General features: G+C 37.3%; 1 protein-coding gene across 33 annotated transcripts in view; it reads left to right on the top strand.

The window, feature by feature from the left end:
- ENOX2 (ecto-NOX disulfide-thiol exchanger 2) overlaps positions 1–21434 on the top strand; it is a 263608-nt gene that overhangs the window by 54251 nt on the left and 187923 nt on the right. For 9 of the 33 annotated variants that reach the window (XM_072743777.1, XM_072743770.1, XM_072743780.1 and 6 more), the window contains exon 3: positions 15564–15648. The exons of the other annotated variants lie outside the window; for them this stretch is intronic. The gene's annotated coding sequence lies outside the window, so the exon portion shown is untranslated. The remainder of the gene's footprint in view (positions 1–15563; positions 15649–21434) is intronic. 33 annotated transcript variants of the gene reach the window in all.

The raw sequence follows: 21434 nt of genomic DNA, 5'->3' as shown, positions 1-21434 counted from the left end.
ATTACTATTTCAGGTTTTTATACTGTTAGTGTAAATAGATTATTCTTTAAAATATATGTCTAAGTTAAACAGAATAGGCAGCTGTCTGAGTTTTAGTCCTGATTTTTTTATGGATCCTGTCTTCTGGCCTTTTTTTCTTAGAGGTCACCGTGTAGATACCACTTTGCTAATGCATTAACTCGACTATTTCTTATAGCTGGACTCAAGGAAACATCTATCACAAATGGAATTAATATTTAAGTGATCTATCTATGCCATAGAATAATATATTTTTACAAACTTGGAGCATTTTTTTAAACACTGTATTCTGATAGAAGCCACCAGCTGCACATACAACCAGAAAGTATTCTTGTATATTAATATATATGGACAGTGAAGAACAGACTCCAGGGTTCTTTAAAATAATCCTATTTAAATTTATGTATTTGTAGATCTTAAGTATGTCAGACCAATACTTAGATAGATTGTGAAAAACACTTTGTCCTCCATTAAACTAGACCTTAGTGCCCTTACACTGAGCTCTTCAGAGATTCATTTTTAACCAAAATGTGAAAACACACTCCTTTCCAAATATAGACAGTACAACTCACCCTTTTTAGGAGACTTTTAAGGACCTTTTTACCTCTCATTTATTACATTCTTTTAAAAGCCTCAGGCCTTTAAAATGTTTCAAAAATGTTTTCTCATCCCTTTTGGCACAAAACTATTTCCTTAATAGGGACAATGATTTGTTGGATATTGTCTCAGTCTGCTGGTTTTGAGATATGGATTTCCTTCCTCTGCCTGTCTGCCACAGAATAGGAATTCTAAGCTTTATGGATACCCAGTATGCCTATATTCAAATCTATAAAAGAAAAATCAAAAGCAAGACCACATGGGGCAGCCCAGGTGGCTCAGCAGTTTAGCACCACCTTCAGCCCAGGGTTTGATCCTGGAGACCCCGGATCAAGTCCCACATCAGGCTCCCTGCATGGAGCTTGCTTCTCCCTCTGCCTGTGTCTCTGACTCTCTCTCTGTGTCTCTCATGAATAAATAAATAAAATCTTAAAAAAAAACAAGACCACATGAAGCTTGGTGATACAGGGATGCCTCACTTTATTTTAAAAATATGTTTCTAAGAAACTGAATACAAAAAAAAAAGAAACTGAATGTATAAATTCCGTATCTATAAAAACAAATCTTACTTGAATGTATAATATTAGCTTTTCATTTTAAAATATTCCTATGTGGACTGCTTCTGGCATGTTAAAATATTACTATGTGGGAATGTATCCCCACATAGAATTTTTCAAGAAATGACCCCTTTGTTAGACTCTGATTTCTCAACCTGATCTCTTATGGTCTCTTGAGATTTCCTTCTACTTCATTATTCCAGTGACCCCTGTGTGCTTTCCTGCCCTCTGATCTCTGCTTGGCTATCACATATTAATATATCAAAATGTAATTATTTGTATATTTATATATGAGATGTAGTTAGAATTTGTATAGGATAATATTTGGATAGTTCCATGGTATCTAAGATCAGCAGGCACAGTGGGCATTGCTAGGGGTCTCTTTTTTTTCTGTATGTTTCCATTTATTCTAAATATTTTTATTTTGCCTCTTAACCTTTACATGACATACTAACTCTATCTGCTACTGAAGTGTAACTACTTCTGAAGTGGAATGGCATCTATCTAACAGTGTTGCAAATGTTATTGGTTTTCTTTAGACTAGAAAGTGGACACTCTTCTTTCTTTGCACCAGAGAAGTTTAACCCATCTTCAGTGTTGGCAAAGATAATGTTCTTTTGATTTGTTTTTAAAAGGGTATGCACTAGTAATCTCATTTCAGTCTTTCATTTTCCTTCTTACTACTCTGCCCCTTGGTTTCATTTGTCTCTTTATGGGGAAGAATGCATCTGAGGTTTTCTTTGCTTCTACTCTTGCCATGATATGTAGACTAGTTTATGGAGAAATACATCAACTGCCTGCTGTGCATTTAAATTCCCCACTTCCCTGCTGCATTTGTGTGCAGCAACTGAAAGACAAATAGATGAAAGCAAGGCCATTTTTGTCAGTGAAAGTTTTTGGATACATACATTACTAAGCACATATATCATTAAATATGAGTTTAATATCCAGAGGCAAAGTGGTAGTACATCAACTTTGTCCACAGAAGAGAAAAGGGGTCACTGTTTATGGAACTAAATGGAAGCGCATCTTTCCTTATCAATCAAAGAAATTAAGAGATGAGAATTGGTCTTTTAGGCCATCTGGTTCCTGCCCCAGGGACCAGTAGAGGACTGGTCCTTGCATTATTATATTCTTAGTGCTGGTTATTTTTGTTACATATTCCCATAGCTTTGCAGTAACTTCAAGTGCTTCTGTAACCATAGTTCTTCAACTTCTCTTGACCAGAAAAGTTGTTTGCATGTCACTTCAAAAGAAATGTCCCCCTTTCCTTTAAACTTTCAGTAAGACTTATTCACCAAATTGTGTCAAGTCACTTTTTAAAGTTATTTTAAAATAACTTATGTCTACTGGGCCCTAACTTTTTCCTTACCTGTTTTTTTAATTTGTTTTTACTGTTCTGAGTGTTCTTAAACAATTTTAAGAATTTTGTCACCATACAGTAATTTAATATTGTCAACATCTTAAAATTAGATCTCTGAAACCAACAATCATTTCTTACAGAGGATAGAAATGGAAAGGGAAGGATGTCCAGAAACTACCTCACTATGTTTTCTTTCCCTTCTCCTCTCCCCTTCCCTCCCTCACTTCCTTTCTTCTTCTTCTTCTTCTTCTTCTTCTTCTTCTTCTTCTTCTTCTTCTCTCTCTCTCTCTCTCTCTCTCTCTCTCTCTCACACACACACACACACACACACACATTGGCCTTATGTCAAACCAGATTTTCATGGTGCCATTTGGGTGGAGATGGGGCATTTGGGGAAGAGAATGGAGAGCCTGAAGTGGAATTTGGGGCACGAGAATCAGATATGTGAAGGAAACAGTGAATTAGAGAATTTCTGAGAGCCATTAGGGACCATGGAGATTTCCTTAGTTATACAAATGAGGAAAGTGAAGCCTAAGGAGTTAATGCCTAAATTGGCTGACTTCTCCGGAGTCCATTGTTTTGTTTCCTATGCTAAGGCAAAGGTTAAAATTGTGAGAATTAAGAATATAGTGTCAACATCCTGGATTTGCCATCTGTCTATTAATTCATTTAGTTAATCATCATATATTTATTAACTGTTTTGTGCCAGACACTGTGCTAGGTGCTAAGGACACAATATGGCCCCCGACCTCAAGGCCTTAATAGTTTACCAAACCCTTGTGGGAGATAGAGAAGCAGAGAAATAGGCAATCACAACACAGAATGATATGTTTCCATAGCATCCCCTAATCCAGTGTTAGGTAGCTGGGAATAGTGTCCCGGCAGAGATTACCCAAGCCAAGGTGGGGCAGAGTGTTCCAGGCTGATGTTAAAGTATATGCAATCCCTGAGGCAAAAACTGAAAATGGTTCAGTATGCCTAGAGTATATAGAGTAGTTAAGGGTTGAGAGGAGGTGGCTAAGGGAGTTGGTTAAGGGGACTATAGAATATGGATGACATTATAGAGATAAGCAGGAGTTAGGTCATAAAGGGCCTTATTTGGCCATGTCAGGGAGTTTGAAGTTCTGTGGTCTATGAGAGATAAAATAGTCACTGAAGAGTTTTTAAGCCAGGAAGTAACATGATCACATTTGTCTTTTAGAAGGATCACTCTAGGGACACCTGGGTGGCTTAGTCAGTTGAATGTCCAACTCTTGATTTCAGTTCAGGTCATGATCTTGGGGTCGTGGGATTGAGTCCCGTGTCAGGCTCCTTGCTGGGTGTGGAGCCAGCTTAAGATTCTCTCTCTCACTCTGCCCCTCTCCTTCTCTCTCTCTCTCTCTCTCTCTCTCTCTCTCTCTCTCTCTCTCTCTCTCCTTCTCTCTCTTAAAAAAATAAGGCTCAGTATCTGCAGCTGGAGAGTTGACTGGAGTTAGATAGATATGTAAGGAGGCTGTTGCATAATCTACCTGAGCTGAGATGATGAAAATTAGGATGAAATAAAGTGTTCACATTTGAGATAGGAGGTAGAGTCCATAGGACTTGGTTGCTAGATGTGGAGAACAAGTGATAGGGAAGACTATAGATAACTTCCAGTCTTCTGTACTGAACTGCTAGGCAGGTTGTGTGCTATTTACTGACATGGAGAACATGTAAGAGAAAGCCAGATTATTGAGTAAGAATAAGGGGTTAAATTTGAAGTACCAGGGGATGCCTGTACCGAAAACAATCTGGACTGGAGATATAGGTATCAGAGTTCTCAGCCTATATAGAGTTATGATTTGAATTATAGGATCCCCAAGAGGATCATTTGCCCTTATACTTTATTTGGCCTTAGACTTCCTTTAGTTATCAGACTATAGATCCTCTCCCCATAAAATTTATATATACAATTCTGCCCACAATTTTATGAGCTTCATTGACCTCTTGAAGCACATCAATGAAGCCTTATGATGTGTAGATTAAGAATTTGTAGTTGTGGAATAAGAAGAAAAGCATAAAGTGAAATACTGGCATCTGAGAAATGAGTAGAGGGAGAGAAGTCCATGAAGGAGACTGAGAAAGAGAATCTGGAGAGTGAGGCAGGGGGTGGGGTTCACAGAAGGCAAGGGAAGAGTTTCAAGAGTTTCATGGTCAGCAGAGTTAAATGCTATAGCTAGAAATAATAAGAACTGAAAGTGGTCACTGGCTTTAGCAATAAAGACTGTCTGTGACATTTGCAAGGGTTGTTTCAGTAAAATGGTGTGGAGAGAATGGAGTGATTAAGGAGTGGATAAGAGGAGAGGAAGTGGGAATAGTGAGTGAGTGATGGCCATGTTTCCAAGAGGTGGAATATGGAGGAGAGGCTTGTCTTTTGTTCATTTAAGGCAGAATTGAGGGTACGAAGTATCTTTTAGAATTTTCTTTAAATTTGTCATGTCATTTTCTGATTTTTTACCACCAAAAAAGAAAAGAACAAATAAACCAAAGAACTTAGGCCTATAAGAAATGGAGTTTCACAGATTTCCAATGCCTCAGGCAGTACTAAATTAGCACTATAGGTGTATTCAGGCCAGCCTGGCTGGGAATGAGAGAGGCAATAAGGCTGGCTTTAGACCCTTGATTGAGAAGCCAGCTTTGTAATACTCAGCTTAGTAATTATGGGGGCTTTGTGTTTGCATGCGTGAACCTTAGTTAAGCTTTGTCATAGGTTTTCCAAAACAGCTGGGGCTTTTGGTCTATGAAGACATTAATTTGCGTCTCCAGGGGCTATGCATAAATCAAACTGGGAAAGAGGGAGGAGGAGCGAATTTCTTTGTGTGAATCCCAGCTCCCTGTAAACTGTTTAATTGAGGAGAAGGAAAGAGTCCTACAATTACTGAATTAGGGATGCACTATTATCTTCTGCTTGATGTATTCTTGCTTGGTGTATTTATGCTAAGAAAGGCAGTAAACCCTGTCTCCCCTAAGAAGGCCCTGCTTTGTTGACCTTCCAACTGAAATGTAGACTCAGATTTCACAGTTCCTGTTGTTTCAAAGGGAGGCTTAACGTTGGTGGTGATGGTTGTTAATTTAAACTTTGGTCCTCTTTTCTTACCATCTGCTGTGTAGTGGCCTCTCATAGTTCAGGGATAACACCAAGAATCCCACCTGGGGAAAGCAGAGTAGTGACATCGGCCTTTGGAAATTCTGCTGTTCCTTCCCCTCCAGCCACGGAGAAGGTAATTGGGAGATCACATCATCATGGAAGGAATGTCATATTGGATGGAGTGAATTAAAGATGGGAAGTGAGCCAGGACCTAAATTCTTCTGACCTTTAGAAATATCAACATAAAAAAAGAAGTATCAGCATAAATGATGCTGTGGTGAGCCAAGGTTTCCCCCTCCCCCACTATTTTGGTTTTATCTTTCAGCTATTGCATTAATTTAACAAGAATGCCAAAATGTTGAAAAACTGAAGTTTTTCATAGTTTTCTTGTTTGTGTTCATGTGTGCTGCCTTTTTAGTCTAAAAAGGATAAATAGGTGATAGCAAATAGGATATACTCTTTAATAAAAATACTATAGGTATTCCCACTTTGCCAGCATGTGTGTGTGTGTATGTGTGTGTGTGTGCTTTATTAAACATTCTTAACATTCAAGAACATGATCATACAGGGAAAGGATTGTATTCTCCTCTAAAATGGTCCTGTGATGCCATTGTCAGAGTTCAGATACTAGAATTCACAGCCCATGACTCAATATGGTGTTTCTTGAGTTAGAAGCCAAAACCCACAAATTTTATCAGTATTTTATGGGATTTTTTTTATTAATAAGTATAACCAGCAATGTTTCTTCTTAAGACTTCTATGGGTAATATATCTATAAATTTAATACAAGTAGAGTAACAGCTTTCATAGACTATCTTCTTAGAAGATTGTTAAAAGAGGGTAGCCTATCTAAAAGATCAGCCTGCACATTGGGAATTTCTCATAAACCAATTACTTTATATGCACCAAGAATAAAAAGGCATTGCTCTATAGAAGTTTTGATTACTACCTTAAGATTTAAGTTAATAACAGAAATTTTAAACATGCTTATGACATGTTTATGATCACTGACACAAGGTGATGGGTGATGTATATTCTTAGATATTCTCACAGCATAATACTAAGTGGAGCTATGAGGAATGTAATGTCTACTCAAGATCAGGTTCCAAGCCATTTCCTATGGTTAATACATTATAAACATTCTTGCGTAATGCAGCTGTCTCTGTTGTACCTCAGCTGCAGATGTTGAGTTCTCCCCTCCAGCTTGGCTATATAATGATAATCTCTATAAAACACAATTTCATTAACTGATTTAAAATTACATAAGCAAGAGATTAGGAATAAATATTCAACTGTTTCAGTTTTCTATTTAAGTTACAAACATTGTTTTAAAAATCTCATTTTGTCTGGGCTGGTCCTCAGCAATAACTGATTAAAAATGTAAATATGGTGTGGGAAAATATAGTTTTTAAATTATCTATAAGGCACAAAATAGAACTATATATTTTTAGATCCAGAAGAAACACTACAAATTGTCTAATCCAACACTCTTCTTTTAGAGAGGAGGAAACTATGATCCAAATAGGTTAAATGACTTACCCAGGATCATATAGTAAGTTAGCAGCATACATAGGGTACTATCTCAAGTGCCATGACTCTTGCTTAGTGATCTTCTCAGTATTCTGTACTACCTTCAGGAAGTTGGAAAGGTAGAAATTGAACTCCAGCCTTATACTTTCAAATCATATGCTCTACCTCTCTACATGCCTGGAGGTGCTTAATCAGTACTAACCAACAAGATTAAAATTATTATCTTTTTTTAAAAAGATTTTATTTATTCATTCATGAGAGACACACACACAGAGAGAGAGAGAGAGAGAGAGAGAGAGAGGGAGAGACACAGGCAGGGAGAAGCAGGCCCCATGCAGGGAGCCCGACATGGGACTCGATTCCGGGTCTCCAGGATCACACCTTGGTCTGAAGGCGCCACTAAGCCACTAAGCCACCCGGGCTGCCCAAAATTATTATCTTTTTAATTCAATAAGTTACTTAGGAAAGCAACCACATAAAATGAATTGGAAGAGACACTTTGGCAGTAATGCCCATCAGTATATGTGGCAGGAATTAGATTCGCTGCATTATTATGCTTCACAACCTGCTAAGAAAGCAGAGTCCCAGGAAAGAGCTACTGGATCTGGCCAGTACAACTGCTCTGATTCAATAAGTAACTTGAAGTTTTGATGGAATCGATCACTCATTAGCCTGTGGGCCAGGAAGAAGGAAATCAATAAGCAAAAAAAAATCATGGTGATAAGAGAATACACCTAACCCCTGCCTTGCCCACATATGCCTTTAGCTGAGCTGTTCTTCCCAAGATTAAAGAACCTTAAGATTGAAGTCCTGCTCTACTCTGCGTGGTATACGTGGGTCACACCTCTGGAATAATACTTTCTATCCCAGGTACTACATCTTAAGAAAAATACTTGACAAACTAGAATAAAACAGAGATGGTCAGGGGCTGGAAAACCTGTCATATTAAGAAAAGTTAGAAACTTTGATTTTGTGCCTGGAAAAGAGAAGACTTAGACATGGAGAATAGGAAGGAAATTGACGTATTTTAAGTACCTACTATGTGCGAGGCGCTTTGCACATACCTCCTTTCATCCTCCTATAATCCTAGTATGACTACCTCCTAATACAGTTAAGAGTAATAATACATGTTAAGAGTAAGATAAACTCAAAGACCCATTTCAACTCTAAAATTATGTGAATATAAGTTGGTACATCTACTGGTTAGTGAGCAGCCATGCCATTTCTAGGCTTTTTGTGGACTTAGTTGGGTATTCAGACCTCACAGTTGGACAGGCTTTACTTCTGTTACTATGTGGACTAGCTATCAGCCTGGGTGAAGTACAAACAAATGCTCTGGTCCATCAAATGGAGAGAAGCCATTTCAAGGGTTTATTGCAAGAATAAATTCAGAAATCACTGGACAAGGTCAAAAGAAATCCATTAATGAAAATTGATTAGCCTCCAGTGTTCTCTTTTCTAATCACAACAGTTTATAATCCAAATGAATTTAGTACCCACTTTCAAATTCCAACTCTTTCACCTTTATCTTAATAATTCCTTGTATTAACTTGCCATATGGTTTTTCCCTTTCCAATCTTATGATAATGTCATTTATCTATTCATTCAGACACCTTTGTATTTCTAATATTGGCCAATTACAAAAGCCATCTGTGATTCATATAGCATTCTCACCTGGAGAACAAAGGATTTCATTTAATTTAAGAATACATGCCATCAGGAAAATAATCCACAGATACAGCTAACTAGCTAACCCTATCTCCCTCTCAGCCTTCCCTTTCCTTTTTTTTTTTTTTTGACTACCTTTCTAAAATAAAGTATTTCATGAGAAAAATGAGCTCTTTAGGAATCCCATTACTGTCAGTGGTAGAAGTGAGAAGACACTATCATTAACCTCCTTTGCTCAATGGCTCTTGAGAGAATTGGAAAGGCAGCTAGGAGGTATGGCTTATCATCACTTCCTGTGGCAGAAATGACAGTGGGTTGTCACCCAGGAAGGCAAAGGGGCAGAGAGAAGCTAGTCAAGAGTGGCTCTGGAGAAATACAAACATAAAAACCTAAGACTTTTCAATCAGTTGCTTCTCAAACTGGCTGGAATCCCTGTAGAAAGCTGAGTCTTTGAATGTGTCCCTTCTTTCTGGAGACTTACAAATCAGTTTGGCATTGTGTATTGTACAAAGGATCATAAATCAGAGTCCATCTACACTGATTGTGATCCAATGTGTCTTGCCAAAGTTATGTGAAGTTTTTATAAAATTCCCACATGCTCAATCCCCTAGAGAAGGGAATTCACTAACTGTGGTTCGCTTAAGTTTCACAGCTAGCCTCTCAATTTAACTTTACTAAAAGCACCAGTGATATTTCAGAAACAATATATGAGGCTTATATTATTAGAACCATTTTTATTGACCCGAGGCCTTTGATTTAGTCACCCATAAACACTTTCTTCAGAAATTCCATGATTCTGGGCTTAGCAGCGACCCTGTAAAATGGTTTTCTCTCTATTTAGTTCTTGCCAACTTAGCCTCGACCTGGAGGTCCAAATACTTGCAGACTGTCATCTTTAGTGAAGATTAACTGAAGTCTCTCTTTGGCTGATGGTGAAGGAGAGTTCAAAGACTGTGCTGGCAGCACCATTTGCAATCACACAAAAAAGTTCTCCTTTTGAAATCTTCTCCCTTTTTCTAGCAGATCTGCTTGTGTAAGGGATACACTTTTTAGCCGAATCTATTCCTTACATTGCTTTCATTGTACATTATCCCCAAAGGTGAAACATTCATGGTAATACATATGATATAACTTATGTCAGTAGAGTAATAGAATGTCAGGGCTAAATGAAATGTTATAGAACTTATAGCTTGATCTCCTTGTTTTATAGATGAGGAAACTAGGCCCAGAGATGTTGAATGACTCATCTGAAGCCATATAACTAATTAGTGTCAGAGCCTAGAGTAGAATGCAGGTCTCAGGACTCCTGATCAAGTTCTTTTTCTATTTGGTGATGCTGCTTCATGCCTAGCTAATCCACTTAAGATTTATCTGTTATATATATATAAGTATATATTACATAGATACGTCTGTTATATATTTCATGAGTGGCAACATAGCCTAACAGATAGGAGTAGATCTGAGTCTGGATTTTACCCGTTATTACTTGTGTGAATTTACACATCTAAATTAATCTCTGAGCTTCAGTTGCTCATCTGTAAAACTGAAATAACACTCACCTGTTAAAGTTATGGTGAGAGTTAAATGAGAAAATGTATATAAAGTACTTCACATAGTGCCCTACACATAGTAAACTCTCAGTGAATGGTTGCTATTTTTACTATATAGCTTTTTTCTATATAACTCATTCAGTTTCCCCTCCCTAATCCCTAGGATGAGAATTCTCTTGGAAATCTTAATTTTATTAAACTAGTATGCAAATATGTTAAAATGTAGCAAAATTCTTTTAGCTAACCTGAGTCTAGTGTATCAGGTTTTTTGCTAAGTTAATTGCAATCTAATTTGGTTCTGTTCAGTATCACATCTATTTCCACAAACAGGAAATTGTCTTTTCTAGATTTTGATTGGCAGGAATGGTCTTATAAACTACTGAATTACATTAGTGTTGCTTGGAGCAGACACTTTCGTTATAAGCCTCTGTTCCTAGGTGTTTATCTTTTTCATAAAATTACCCTTTGGGCTGAAATATTTTCAACTTGTTTTCTATTTCAGATGATATGGAAAAAAATTGGAGGGTTGGAAAAGTGGAGAAATTTCTTATAACATTTTATTTGACTACTGAGCAATCACATTTTAAGATTTTCCTGTTTGCTCCTGTGTTTTCAAAATGTTGAAACCCCATTAGAACTCAGAAACACACAGCAGAATTATTTTAAACACACAGCTTGCAGAAATTCCACAGGAAGCAACTGTGTATATATGAGATCAGAGTCTTAGGAAGACATGGTACCTGGCCCCAGAAGCTTTCTTTTTCAAATTATCTTTGACAATCCAGATTTTAAAAAATAGATTTATTTAAATTGGGCCATACTGTTTTATATTATCAAACTATCTTCCTTTTCCAACTTCATTGAGAAATATTTGTCAGGAAAAAACAGAGGTACAAAGTAAACAAAAAGAAAAGATCACAGAGGAATAAAGGAAAAGAAGTATTTGTAAATGGAGTTGGAGACTCAACTAAGAGGCTAGGGAAAGGCTAATCAGAGATTTCCAAGATGAGAAGCCAGAGCCCAGTGAATTCCCTGGTCATTTTGGTCAAATCACTGTCACCAGGATCTAAGAAAGATGGGCTACCATTGCAAGGTGAGCTTTGTTCATTAGAGATAGTCGCAACTACTGGGAGTTGTGACTGAGGAACTGAGAGGGCAATGGAGGCAGCTGACAGAAAGCACGCATTTAGGCGAGACTTAGGCATAGAAGTGGAGGACAGAAACATCAAAAGCAGCAAGAACACGTAGATGCAAAAGTTGGGCTCTAGAGTAGAAGCTAGAGAAAGGAGGAACAACAAGGGACTGTGTGATCACCTGAACCAGTACTGAGCTACGTGTGTATTACAAAATGGAGTGCAACTTACTTTAACAACCTCCATTTAAATTGTAAACTGTATAAGAGTAGGACTGATCATGTTTGTTTACTGCTATATCCCCCATACCAGGAGCTATGCTTGGCTCACAGTAGGTCCTCACTAAATATTTGTTGAATAAATGATCTGTATAGAAATTTAAGCTTTCCTCCTACCAGAGTAAAGATCATTATATATGTGAACTGCCTGATTGTGCTGCATGGGAGTAATGGGGAGAAAAAGGTGAAGAAGGACCTTATTAAACCCAAGATGCAAAGCAAATGGCGGTGGAGACCCAGGCTCAGGGCAGGGACGGTTTGGAGGGCCTGCCTTTAGAAAGTGTTCCATTTGCCTTAGTTACTCAGAATAAAATTGCCTTCATTTTTCAGACCTCCTTTCCCTGGGTCCTGAGCTGTGCTATGCTGGGAGTAGAAAGGAGGGAAGCCAAAGTCAGGTTGACCTAAAGAAGAGGCTCCCCATTTGACATCTTACCTGTAATGGATAGCCTATGGTTGCTGTTCCATTGCCTGATTAAAAACAAAAAAAGAACAGCCTTAGAAATCAGAAGGCCTTCTATCCTGTTATTCTTTTAAACTCGTTTGAACCAGTGCATCTCCTCTGTGGGCTTGTTATGCCAGCTTCTAGAACAGTGCCTAGTACCTAGCAGGTACTCAGCAAATATTTGTTGAATGAATGACTCTGCCTGGTTATGCAGTTTTGAAAGACTACCCACGATGCTGGGGCCTTTTTCATAGTCCCTTAAAGAACACAGGGCTGTATCAGGATAAACAATTATGAAGAAATCAGAGAAAAGGAATGGAAAGTAATAATTTCATATATGCCTGAATTCTGGTGCATTTTGGGGAATCCCTAAGTGTCTCAGATGAGTTACAACTCCAAATCAATGTATAAAGCAGTTATTTTCAATGTGCAGTGCTAAGACTCAAGAAAGTTTAATACCTCCTTTCCTTCTAGGATGAAAAGGAAATTTTGTGTTCTCTATATGTGTCATTATACCTGAATACTTACACTTGGGGTGAAACTGTTAAAATATTTGTGTCTTTCTTGTGTTTCTCTGGCCCATCAGTTCATAGATTATACTTAGATATGTAATTCAAGACTACCTCACTCCTAATCCCATAGCATCTGAGCATAACCAACGTTTTGCTAGAAGGGGGTGGTGTGTGTAGGCAGATATGCTTTCTACAGGATGAAAGTTGGAATTTGAATCCCAAAAGGTTGGCAGGTTTTGGAGGCTCCCACTCTAGAAGCCAGGAAGCAAAATATCATGGACAATATTTTTAATACTAGGCTAGGATGTGAAACTAGTACAGGAAATGTAGAACAAGAACATTTGGCAACCTTGTGCTTCCTGTCTAAAATAACTATTATAGAACATTTGTAGGAGGTAGTATGCTATAGTGAATGCTATCATTTTCCTTATTAGACTCCTTATACTACTGAATTTTCTATATATTATAGATTTTTTCTCTTATTTTTTGCTTAGAAAAGTCATATCCCAACTGTGTATGTATAAGAGGATATCTATATTTAGTTTCTATCTTTAAGTGCATTTGTTTTCCTGAGTTACAGCTTCAACAGCTGACATGGTATTGTTTGGGTAAGACATCCTTAGAATAAACCACTGTTTATTTTGAGCACTATAAGGTTTCTGATGGGAATACTGTAAACTCAAGCTCTAAATTGATGTTGAAGAATCAATAAACTACTTAGCAGAGGAATAAATGACTCAAGGTAAAAATAACCAAGTAAAATCTAACTCCAACTTTCTGTTCAAGCATGTATAGTGAGAAGGAACATATTTGACAAAGAGAGCCTTAAATGGTTATCATCTTCAAGGTCCTGTCCCTCATCTGGGTTAACTTTGCAGATTATTTTTTTCTTTCATTCAGAAAGAGATCTTCAAGAAGGAAATCAAAATCTGCTGGTTACAATTTGACAAAATGTTTGGGATCATGAAACCAGCCAGACTCTTTTCCTAGAGAAGTCAGAATTATTTCCCCCATTGAGGCTATCTTTATTTGCTAGCAATATGTCAGTCATTGTAGAGGACCTAAAGAACTCTTGACCTCTTGGCTTCTTCCTTTTTTTTTTTTTTTTTTTTGTTTATTCTAAGGACTCTGTCTCTCCTCATTTGATCATTATTTCGTGTATTTTTCAATGGGATCCAGAGATTCATTAATTCATTTCATAATTCAACAAAAATGTATTGAGTAACTGCTTGGTGCCAGATACTCTGTTAAATATTGTAAATACCACAGTAATAACAGAAATAAATGAGTACATATATAAAATTCTTACTAATGGTGGTAAGTGCAAGGACAGACAGCTACGGAAGGGAAAAAATGGCAGGACCCACTTAGATTTTTTTTTTAAGATTTTATTTATTTATTCATGAAAGAGAGAGAGAGAGACAGAGACACAGACACAGACAGAGACACAGACAGAGAAGCAGACTCTATGCAGGAAGCCCGATGTAGGACTCAATCCTGGAATTCCAGGATCATGCCCTGAGCCAAAGGCAGGTGCTAAACCACTGAGCCACCCAGGTATCCCAAGAACTACTTAGATATTATGGAAGGAAGGTTTCTCTGAAAAGATGTATTTCACTGCTGGGGATTTACCCCAAAGATACAGATGCAATGAAACGCCAGGACACCTGCACCCCAATGTTTCTAGCAGCAATGTCCACAATAGCCAAACTGTGGAAGGAGCCTCGGTGTCCATCGAAAGATGAATGGATAAAGAAGATGTGGTTTATGTATACAATGGAATATTACTCAGCCATTAGAAATGACAAATACCCACCATTTGCTTCAACGTGGATGGAACTGGAGGATATTATGCTCAGTGAAATAAGTCAATCAGAGAAGGACAAACATATGTTCTCATTCATTTGGGGAATATAAATAATAGTGAAAGGGAATAGAAGGGAAGGGAGAAGAAATGGGTAGGAAATATCAGAAAGGGAGACAGAACATAAAAGACTCCTAACTCTGGGAAACGAACTAGGGGTGGTGGAAGGGGAGGAGGGCGGGGGGTGGGGGTGCATGGGTGACGGGCACTGAGGGGGGCACTTGACGGGATGAGCACTGGGTATTATTCTGTATGTTGGCAAATTGAACACCAATAAAAAATAAATTTATTATTTAAAAAAAGGATGTAGGTCAGTGTGTAGATTTGGTGGTGGGAAGATGAGAGAGCTCTTTCTGATGGCTTTTGTTTTCTCCACAAAATATAAGGCAAGATCATCAGCAAAAAGCAGGAAGCAAGAGAAGAGTGGGAAAGATGTGGAAGGATTGAGGAGAGAGGTGAAGATATATCATAGTCACTTTGAAGAGTAGGAAAGCAAGTTTAATGCAGAAGTAGCATTGCGGGGCAGAGATGAATGCTCAGTTGAGGTTTGTGATCATGAATACTTTAAATGAAAATAAAGCCCATCCACTCAGCTATGTGAATTTTCTGCAGTCATGTTCAGTAGCTCAGGTGCAGGTTCACAAACGGCAGTTTAATTCTACTATATTACCATATGAGTGTATTCGGAAGAGCAAAATGTGGTAGAATGGAACAAACGTGTGACTAGGGTTGAGAGGACATGGGCTGTAATGCAGTCTCAAACTACCTGTAAACCATGTGACTTTAGGCAAGCCAGTTTAAACTTGCTCTGCCTCTGTTTTCTCATTGGTAAGATAAGAAGTTTGGACCAAATAATCTTTAAGTTTCTTTCTGGCTCTAAAACAGTGTGATTATTTTTTTTTCTTGGGACAATTCCTAATCTCAACCAATTTCTCATTAATATAGTGTTGTGATTAAGCGTGTATACTCTGGAGCCAGACTGCTTGGATTTGGATTCTAGCTCCACCACTTTCCACCTTTGTGACCTTGAGTAAGTCATTTCGCTTTTCAGTGCCAGTTTTTTCATCTTTGCAATGGGCATTAAAATACCACATATTTTACTTAGTAGGGTTACTGTAAGGATTAAATGGGTCAATACATGTGACACTCTTAGAACAGTGCCTGTACTGTGCCCTCAACAAGTGTTAGCTGTTACTCCCAACAAATTCTGGTTCTTCAACATCTCTTCAGCCATAAAATATCTGAAAACTTGGAATTTCTTCTGCTTGCAGGCATGCATACCACCTGACACCATATTTAGACTACTTAATTTTGTTTCAGTTTGGCAGTGTGGCATAGAAAAATGATTCTGGGACCAGATGAGCCTTGGTTTAAATCCTGAGCCTGCCATTTACTTAGCTTGAGATCTTGGGTAAATAAATTAATGAGCTGATATTCAAATTCCTCTCCTACAAAATGAGGACAATAGTAATATTTTCTGATAGTTTGTGGGAGAAAATGAAGTGAGATAGTGCATGTGACGTATGTGATAATACAGGGTTTGGCATATGATAGGCATTTAATTAAAGCAATTATTATGATTCTGGTACCCTGCCCTAATATTTATCCTGTTATGTCAGTTCTTGAGGTATAGGCAACTTTGGTTTGTGTTACTGACGTGTTTCTGAAGCACAGAGGAGCAACAAGTAGCCCATCAGAGAGAGAGAGAGACCTGAAAAAAAAAAAAAAACAAAACAGTATCAGCCAGTACCTTAGAGACAGGGTAAAGCTACAAGGGCTAGAATAAAAGGGTGCACATTGTTATTTGTTACAATAAATACTGTAAACACGTAGATTTATTTTTAACATTGAAATCTTCCTTTAGAGTTTGAACATTGTCTGCCAGTGAGAGCAGGTTAATAAAGCCAAGGAAAATGGGATGCATGATCTCCTCCAGTATGTCTGAGAAGGTTTCCATTGCCTTCCATGTCTGGACAAAGGCACCTCCCACGGATCCCTGCTGATCAAGCTCCAGTGAAGTGGTTGTTCCTGTGAGGTCCTTGAGCTCTTTGGTGGAAGGGCGTCATATGAGGCTACAAATGTAATAAAATCTTATTCATATCTGACCCTCAGAAAACTGCTTTGAAAGCAGCACCTACTTTGCTTCCTATGTTTGAAAACACCTTACTGAGTTGTATTGATTTCTTTAAGGAAAAGAAATATGGAGGGGAACAGCTCATTCCTATGCTTTCGTGTACCAGTAATCAAACCAAATCATTTATAAGGCTCAACAAGAAGCTCACATAATATCAATGTTTTAATCTCAATGTTATTTTCCACATGGTCTTAATTACAAAGATGAATCAGACCCAACTTTTTTTCTTATTATAGTTCGGAAAAATATCATACTTAATTCTTCTAGCTGAAATCTCAGTCATTCTTGTTAAATGCATTTCATCTTATCAGCCTGCTGATTTCTTCTACTGAACTAAATGACCAATGTTAATGCAAGACTTTATCAACTTAAATAAAAAGTAAACTTCCATCCCAGTCCTAATATCCCCCCTTGTATGTGCTAGTTCAATAAGTAACTTTAACTCAGAAACTAGATTTCCTTTTTGAGAACCTGCAAAGCAGATTAGTCCCTATGAATTAAGGACTTCCTTTCTGTCTGATATTTGCTTATATTTCTTGCTATAGCTCTAAAAAGATTGTGATAGTACTTGTGATCTTACTAGGATACACTATTCTAGTAGCTGGAGCATCAGCTTGGATATTGTGGTACCATTTGCAGTTGGGCAAGTTCACTTCATTTTTCAGTCCATTTCCCCTCCAGAAAAATGACAGTGATAATATTTGTCCTTATCTACTTTGCTTAGAGGTTGTAAGACTAAATGAAACATGGATGGAAGCAGTTTGATCAAAAAGGCAAAAATCTGAAAAATTGTGACTCCTCAGGAATTATTTAGGCATACTCGTATTTGTGTTCTTAGAAAGTCCCTCCCTCTCCATAAGCACATGAGTAGTATACTCCATCACCATCAAATTTAAAGAAACACACAGACACAGACCTTCATGTTATCTAATATACTTTTAAAAAATTATTACCTTGCACTGTGTAGAATTTGATCAACACATTAATATACTTATATCTGGCTATCTATCTATGTATCCATCACTAATATATTCAGGAAATATTTGTCAAATTCCTGCTATGTGCCAGGTACTGTGTTTTGCTGGATGAAAATTTTAAGAATCAAGACAGGACTGATTCAGGGCTCATGAGTTATGGTCTAGTAAGTGAGACAACAGACAGTTAAAATAAAGTTTAAGTATTGTCATGGGTGATTATCAGAGTGTAATAGAATACCAAGCAGGAGTACAGAACCTGAGATGTGGAGGGTAGAGAAGGTGGAAAGAAAGACTTCCCATGGAAGTGATAGCTAAGGCCCCAAGATAATGAGTCATTGTAGCCTCACAAAGATGAGGAGGGAAGAGTATTTCAGAGGGGACAGTATCACTGCACAGCTTTTGAGCTTTCTGGAGTATGTATCCACATTGAGAAATCAGCCCATTTATAGGTACCTCCACTTACATTTGAAGGAACTTCATGGCTTTTCAAACCTTGTGTATTATTGGCTCTGTTACTGGATACACTGTAAAAATGAAACCCAGCCTTAGCATGAACTGATTTTACTCTTTGATTACTTTTCTAACTCCTAAAAGTCAATTTCAAATGTTTTACTAGGGCTTTCTTGTGGTTCTGAGTGTTGTTTATTTTGGTTATCACAGTTGCAGATAATTGCACATTTGCATTTAACATGAATTTAAATGCTTTTAATGAGTTTCTGCATTTTTGCTGGGTTAATTAGTTGAGTAGTAGGGAATTGTGTCCACCAACACAAGTCTGTTTTATCTATAGAAGCCCCAGCAAGCGTGTATAATTTTCTGATATTAGCATAGGTTCAGAAATCACTCATCATGTGATTTAGTGACCATTTATTTATAAGCCATTTCTTAGACCATGTAAATCACTTTCTAAAATTAGTTGAAGTCATTTCCCTCCCAAACTTCCTAGGATTTTCTTCCTCACTGAGCTCCTCACTGAGTTGAGTTTTCAACTGTGTATGTTTCCATTATTTCTTGTTGACTTTTAAGAATTTTTCTGTCCTATTTGCAAAGAATCGGGCTGCTGCCTTGCATTTTCCTCAAACTAAAAACAGTTTACCCTCCCAATTAATGTCTGGACCTAATCCAAGAACATCAAAGTTTGCCTGGAAGTAAAGAACATAGTATGTAAATAACAGTAGGGCATAGTGAGTCATCTCACCGGTTTGAATATGGAGCTAATTCTGCAGATGCTATCACTTTTTGAAGAACAAACAAATGACTGAAAATGTGATCCTGGTATGCACTTGACAATATACATAGTGAAAGTTTATGGTATGTAATTATATATGCTTATCTCTTTATGGGACTTCATTTAAAATGAAAAGGGCACTTAAGCCCAACTCTCATTTTGGAATGCAAAAATTGATAGGTGACAAAATAGGGCTCAGAGTTGACATTTCTACCATATAGCTAGCTTTAGTTTTTGATCAAAGTGAACGTCAATAGTTGTAAAGGAAATGTACTTTTCTTTATACATTATAAAAGTATTATATTGTGAAAGACTTCAAATACAGAGAAGAACATGGTATCTACAGTTATACCCACCATGCAGATTTATAAAACATAATATTTTCCATATTTGTTTCCAGTCCTTTAAGGATACAAATACGGTTGAGCAGTTGATGTTTATTTTGTGCCCCTCCCTGATCACGTTGTCCTCCCTTCTTCCCTGGAAGAACTACCAGCCTAAAGTTGGTGTGAGCCTTTCCCATCCATGTATTTGTACAAATGTAGGTACCTAGAAACAGTATTTGGCAGAGTTGTAATATTTACCAAGTTTATATCGTTAAGCAACTTGCATTTTCACTCAGTATTTCTGATATTTATCTATATTGAGGTACATACATACCTATTTATTTTAACAGCTATAGAGTATTTCACTTATGAATGACTGCTTCTCAATGTATTTACCCATGTCCTTGTTGATAAATTTTGTAGGTGTTTTTTCTCATTTTTCACTATTACAAAAATACTCCAGTATACATCATTTTACATGTCTCCTGTGTATGTGTGAGATTTTCAACCTTGAAATGATGTTACTGGGTTGCAGAGCATATGCATCTTTCAACTTTATAAGACACACCCAAGTTATTCGTTCTTCAAAGTTGTCATACCACCATCTTATAGTTTGAGCTGCTATAACAAGTACCATAGACTCGGGAGCTTATAAACAACAGAAATTTTTTTCTTACAGTTCTGGAAATTGGAACTCTGAAATCAGGGTGCCAGCATGGTTAGGTTCTGATAATGACTGTCTTCCAAGTTTCAGACTCCCGAATTATGTATCCACATATGGTACAAAAGAGAGAGGGGGGGGACTAGAGAGCTCAGATGGGCTTCTTTCATAATGACACTAATCCCATTCATGAAAAAAAATAAATGAAAAAAAAATCCCGTTCATGAGGGCCTTACCCTCATGGCCTAATCACCTCCCAGAGGTTATCACCTCCTAACGCTAATACACTGGAGCATAGGGATTTCAACATATAAAATTTGTAGGGACACAAAACATTCAGTCCATAACACCTACTTTATACTTTCTACAAATGGTAGATGAAGGTTCCTGTTTTTATACATCCTCCAGCACTCAATATTGTCACTTAAAACATTTTTCCAATTTTGGGGGTATGAAATGATGTCTTACTGTGTTTTAATATGTATTTTCTTGTTTACTAGTGAGGTTTAATATCTTTCCATGTGTTTATTGGCCATATAGTTTTCTTCTGTGAATTGCCTATTCATATCATCTGTCCATTATTCTATTTGGTTGTTAGTCTTTTTATTATTGATTTGAAGGATATTATCTATTCTGCATACTAATCCCTTATGCTTTATAAATATCATCTCCCAGCCTGTGGCTTGTCTTTTAACTTTTCTTATGCTGCCTCTGTAGAACAGATGTTTATTATTTTAATTGAATACAATTTATCAAGGTCCCTATTCTTTAAATATAAAACTGTGTGAAAGAAAGTAATCATTCCCATACAATCTGAAGCCCTCATTAAATTAAAATGAAGCATTAAAATGTCTTGAAGTAAGACACCAGATTGTATTACTATGACTACATAGAACATAAACTTGAGAGGTTATCTAGAAATGCACAGGAGTTGCAATCACTAAAAGTGTAACTTCAACAAACCATTAAAGAAAGTACATAAAGTAATACAAGATGAGGGATACCTGGGTTGAACTTCTAACTCCTGGTTTTGGCTCAGGTCATGATCTGAGGGTCATGAGATCAAGCCCCACATAGAGCTCCATGCTCAGCAGAGAGTCCACTTGAGATTCTCTCTGTTCCTCCCCCCACTCTCAATCTCTCAATCTATCTCTATCTCTCTCTATCTCTCTCTCCCTCCCTCCCTCCCTCCAATAAATCTTTAAAAAAGTTATACAAGATGAAAAAGCTCTAGATATTTGCTCTACAAAATGTGCATATTGTACAGTAAGCAACAATACTGTATTGAAATTTTGTTGAGAGGGTGGATTTTATGTTACATGTTTTCCTGCCATAAAAAAGAAACTAAATCATTCAGTGCATGTCCTTTCAGCCTTAAAAAAAGAATAATTTTTTAAAGATTTTATTTATTTATTCATGAGAGACACAGAGAGAGGCAGAGACACAGGCAGAGGGAGAAACAGGCTCCCTGCAGGGAGCCCAATATGGGA

Source organism: Vulpes vulpes, chromosome X (assembly GCF_048418805.1).
Source record: "Vulpes vulpes isolate BD-2025 chromosome X, VulVul3, whole genome shotgun sequence".
Lineage (NCBI taxonomy): Eukaryota > Metazoa > Chordata > Mammalia > Carnivora > Canidae > Vulpes > Vulpes vulpes.
The sequence above is the reverse complement of the archived record's forward strand: the minus strand, read 5'-3'. Positions and strand labels throughout refer to the sequence as shown.